Consider the following 5,000-nt stretch of genomic DNA (forward strand, 5'->3'; position numbering starts at 1 on the left):
ACCACCCCCTAAAGAGCATTAGAGATTTTACAGATATGCTACCAGTAGACGTTAAAATGTCTGAAACGGGGACACTTTTTCCAAACAAGCAAATCCCACACCGAGGGTGCGCAGGTGCCGATGGTGGTCGAGGCATGTGCCCGCAACAAGGGCCAACGTGAGCCGATGGTGGTCGAGGCAACCGCCCGCACCAGCTCGAGGCATGTGCCCACACCAAGGCCCGGCATGTATCGATGGTGTTCGACGTAGGGGCAATCTTCTGCTGATGGTGGTCGAGGCAAGAGCCCGCACCAAGGGCCAGCGTGTGCCCATGGTGCTCGAGGCAACCGTCCGCACCAGGGCCCAGCGTGTGCCGATGGTGGTCGAGGCAACCGCCCGCACCAGGGCCCAGCGTGTGCCGATGGTGCTCGAGGCAACCGCCCGCACCAAGGGCCGGCTTGTGCCGATGGTGTTCGAGGCAACCGCCCGCACCAGGGCCCAGCGTGTGCCGATGGTGGTCGAGGCAACCGCCAGCACCAGGGCCCAGCGTGTGCCGATGGTGGTCGAGGCAACCGCCCGCACCAGGGCCCAGCGTGTGCCGATGGTGGTCGAGGCAACCGCCCGCACCAGGGCCCAGCGTGTGCCGATGGTGGTCGAGGCAAGCGCCCTCACCAGGGCCCAGCGTGTGCCGATGGTGGTCGAGGCAAGCGCCCGCACCAAGGCCGAGCGTGTGCCGATGGTGGTCGAGGCAAGCGCCCGCACCAGGGCGCAGCGTGTGCCGATGGTGGTCGAGGCAAGCGCCCTCACCAAGGCCGAGCGTGTGCCGATGGTGGTCGAGGCAACCGGCCGCACCAAGGGCCGGCGTGTGCCGATGGTGTTCGAGGCAACCGCCCGCACCAGGGCCCAGCGTGTGCCGATGGTGGTCGAGCCAGGAGCCCGCACCAAGGGCCGGCTTGTGTCGATGGTGTTCGGGGCAACCGCCCGTACCAGGGCCCAGCGTGTGCCGATGGTGCTGGGGGCAAGCGCCCGCCCCAGGGCCCAGCGTGTGCCGATGGTTATCGGGGCAACCGGCCGCACCAGGGCCCAGGGTCTCCCGATGGTGCTCGAGGCAACCGCCCGCACCAAGGCTCAGCATGTGCCGATTGTGATCGAGGCAACAACCCACACCAGGGCCCAGCTTGTGCCGATGGCGGTCGAGGCAAGTGCCCGTACCGAAGGGCAGCCTATGCCGATGATGGTCGATGCATGTGCCATCACCATGCGTCATCATGTGCCATTGATGGTCGAGGCCTTGGCCGAAGTTCGATTTTGAGCCACGGTGCCCATGCTTGGCTCCAGCATGTGCTGGTGCCGCATTTTTTTCACTCGGGACAGCATCGCCGGAGCATCGCCGGAGCATCGCCGGAGTACCGCCGGAGAACCTGACCGGCGGCATTGGGGTTCCGGCGATTGGGAGGGGGGCCGGGGGGGTGTGCGCACATGATGTGCGATGGGTGCTGGTACTTGGCCTTGTGTTGGCCCCCTATCCCTCATCAAACCTCTGAGAATTCACACCCCCTTAAAGAGCATTTGAGATTTTACAGGTTTGCTACCAGTAGCCGTTAAAGTGTCTGAAATGGGGACACTTTTTTCAAACGGTCACAAAATCTTCTCTACTTCGAGTTTTTAGCTGAATTTTTTTGTGCATGCCAACAAAAATAGAAGGATCATGCCTACAAAATTTGGGGCCAAAAATCCTTATAAAAAAATTTTAAAAATTCCCGAACCGCAAAAAGTTTCGAAAATCGTGAAAAATAGAAAACGAGTCATCTTCCAACGAAACTTCACGTGAAGGCTTAGGGGACCATTGTATGAATTTACAAGCCATAAAAATGGCATTGGCACGGCAGAAATTTGAAGATGTGCCTAAACCCACCAGGGCCCAGCGTGTGCCGATGGTGCTCGAGGCAACCGCCCGCACCAAGGCCCAGCGTGTGCCGATGGTGGTCGAGGCAACCGCCCGCACCAGGGCCGATAGTGTGCCGATGGTGCTCGAGGCAACCTGTCGCACCAGGGCCCAGCGTGTGCCGATGGTGATCGAGGTAACCTGCCGCACCAGGGCCCAGCGTGTGCCGATGGTGGTCGAGGCAAGTTCCCGCACCAGCGCCCAGCGTGTGCCGATGGTGCTCGAGGCAACCGACCGCACCAGGGCCCAGCGTGTGCCGATGGTGCTCGAGGCAACCTGCCGCACCAGGGCCCAGCGTCTGCCGATGGTGCTCGAGGCAACCTGCCGCACCAGGGCCCAGCGTCTGCCGATGGTGCTCGAGGCAAGCGCCCGCACCAGGGCCCAGCGTGTGCCGATGGTGGTCGAGGCAAGCGCCCGCACCAGGGCCCAGCGTGTGCCGATGGTGCTCGAGGCAACCTGCCGCACCAGGGCCCAGCGTGTGCCGATGGTGCTCGAGGCAACCGACCGCACCAGGGCCGAGCGTGTGCCGATGGTGGTCGAGGCAAGCGCCCGCACCAGGGCCCAGCGTGTGCCGATGGTGGTCGAGGCAACCTGCCGCACCAGGGCCCAGCGTGTGCCGATGGTGCTCGAGGCAACCGACCGCACCAGGGCCGAGCGTGTGCCGATGGTGCTCGAGGCAAGCGCCCGCACCAGGGCCCAGCGTGTGCCGATGGTGCTCGAGGCAACCTGCCGCACCAGGGCCCAGCGTGTGCCGATGGTGCTCGAGGCAACCTGCCGCACCAGGGCCCAGCGTGTGCCGATGGTGGTCGAGGCAAGCGCCCGCACCAGGGCCCAGCGTGTGCCGATGGTGGTCGAGGCAAGCGCCCGCACCAGGGCCCAGCGTGTGCCGATGGTGGTCGAGCCAGGAGCCCGCACCAAGGGCCGGCTTGTGTCGATGGTGTTCGGGGCAACCGCCCGTACCAGGGCCCAGCGTGTGCCGATGGTGCTGGGGGCAAGCGCCCGCCCCAGGGCCCAGCGTGTGCCGATGGTTATCGGGGCAACCGGCCGCACCAGGGCCCAGGGTCTCCCGATGGTGCTCGAGGCAACCGCCCGCACCAAGGCTCAGCATGTGCCGATTGTGATCGAGGCAACAACCCACACCAGGGCCCAGCTTGTGCCGATGGCGGTCGAGGCAAGTGCCCGTACCGAAGGGCAGCCTATGCCGATGATGGTCGATGCATGTGCCATCACCATGCGTCATCATGTGCCATTGATGGTCGAGGCCTTGGCCGAAGTTCGATTTTGAGCCACGGTGCCCATGCTTGGCTCCAGCATGTGCTGGTGCCGCATTTTTTTCACTCGGGACAGCATCGCCGGAGCATCGCCGGAGCATCGCCGGAGTACCGCCGGAGAACCTGACCGGCGGCATTGGGGTTCCGGCGATTGGGAGGGGGGCCGGGGGGGTGTGCGCACATGATGTGCGATGGGTGCTGGTACTTGGCCTTGTGTTGGCCCCCTATCCCTCATCAAACCTCTGAGAATTCACACCCCCTTAAAGAGCATTTGAGATTTTACAGGTTTGCTACCAGTAGCCGTTAAAGTGTCTGAAATGGGGACACTTTTTTCAAACGGTCACAAAATCTTCTCTACTTCGAGTTTTTAGCTGAATTTTTTTGTGCATGCCAACAAAAATAGAAGGATCATGCCTACAAAATTTGGGGCCAAAAATCCTTATAAAAAAATTTTAAAAATTCCCGAACCGCAAAAAGTTTCGAAAATCGTGAAAAATAGAAAACGAGTCATCTTCCAACGAAACTTCACGTGAAGGCTTAGGGGACCATTGTATGAATTTACAAGCCATAAAAATGGCATTGGCACGGCAGAAATTTGAAGATGTGCCTAAACCCACCAGGGCCCAGCGTGTGCCGATGGTGCTCGAGGCAACCGCCCGCACCAGGGCCCAGCGTGTGCCGATGGTGGTCGAGGCAACCGCCCGCACCAGGGCCGATAGTGTGCCGATGGTGCTCGAGGCAACCTGTCGCACCAGGGCCCAGCGTGTGCCGATGGTGATCGAGGTAACCTGCCGCACCAGGGCCCAGCGTGTGCCGATGGTGGTCGAGGCAAGTTCCCGCACCAGCGCCCAGCGTGTGCCGATGGTGCTCGAGGCAACCGACCGCACCAGGGCCCAGCGTGTGCCGATGGTGCTCGAGGCAACCTGCCGCACCAGGGCCCAGCGTCTGCCGATGGTGCTCGAGGCAACCTGCCGCACCAGGGCCCAGCGTCTGCCGATGGTGCTCGAGGCAAGCGCCCGCACCAGGGCCCAGCGTGTGCCGATGGTGGTCGAGGCAAGCGCCCGCACCAGGGCCCAGCGTGTGCCGATGGTGCTCGAGGCAACCTGCCGCACCAGGGCCCAGCGTGTGCCGATGGTGCTCGAGGCAACCGACCGCACCAGGGCCGAGCGTGTGCCGATGGTGGTCGAGGCAAGCGCCCGCACCAGGGCCCAGCGTGTGCCGATGGTGGTCGAGGCAACCTGCCGCACCAGGGCCCAGCGTGTGCCGATGGTGCTCGAGGCAACCGACCGCACCAGGGCCGAGCGTGTGCCGATGGTGCTCGAGGCAAGCGCCCGCACCAGGGCCCAGCGTGTGCCGATGGTGCTCGAGGCAACCTGCCGCACCAGGGCCCAGCGTGTGCCGATGGTGCTCGAGGCAACCTGCCGCACCAGGGCCCAGCGTGTGCCGATGGTGGTCGAGGCAAGCGCCCGCACCAGGGCCCAGCGTGTGCCGATGGTGGTCGAGGCAAGCGCCCGCACCAGGGCCCAGCGTGTGCCGATGGTGGTCGAGGCAACCGCCCGCACCAGGGCCCAGCGTGTGCCGATGGTGGTCGAGGCAACCTGCCGCACCAGGGCGGAGCGTGTGCCGATGGTGGTCGAGGCAAGCGCCCGCACCAGGGCCCAGCGTGTGCCGATGGTGGTCGAGGCAACCTGCCGCACCAGGGCGGAGCGTGTGCCGATGGTGGTCGAGGCAACGTGCCGCACCAGGGCCCAGCGTGTGCCGATGGTGCTCGAGGCAACCGACCGCACCAGGGCCGAGCGTGTGCC

The sequence above is a fragment of the Durio zibethinus genome, unplaced genomic scaffold, assembly GCF_047325235.1.
Source record: "Durio zibethinus cultivar Kanyao isolate XHJ-2024 unplaced genomic scaffold, ASM4732523v1 HiC_scaffold_3, whole genome shotgun sequence".
Classification (NCBI taxonomy): Eukaryota; Viridiplantae; Streptophyta; class Magnoliopsida; order Malvales; family Malvaceae; genus Durio; species Durio zibethinus.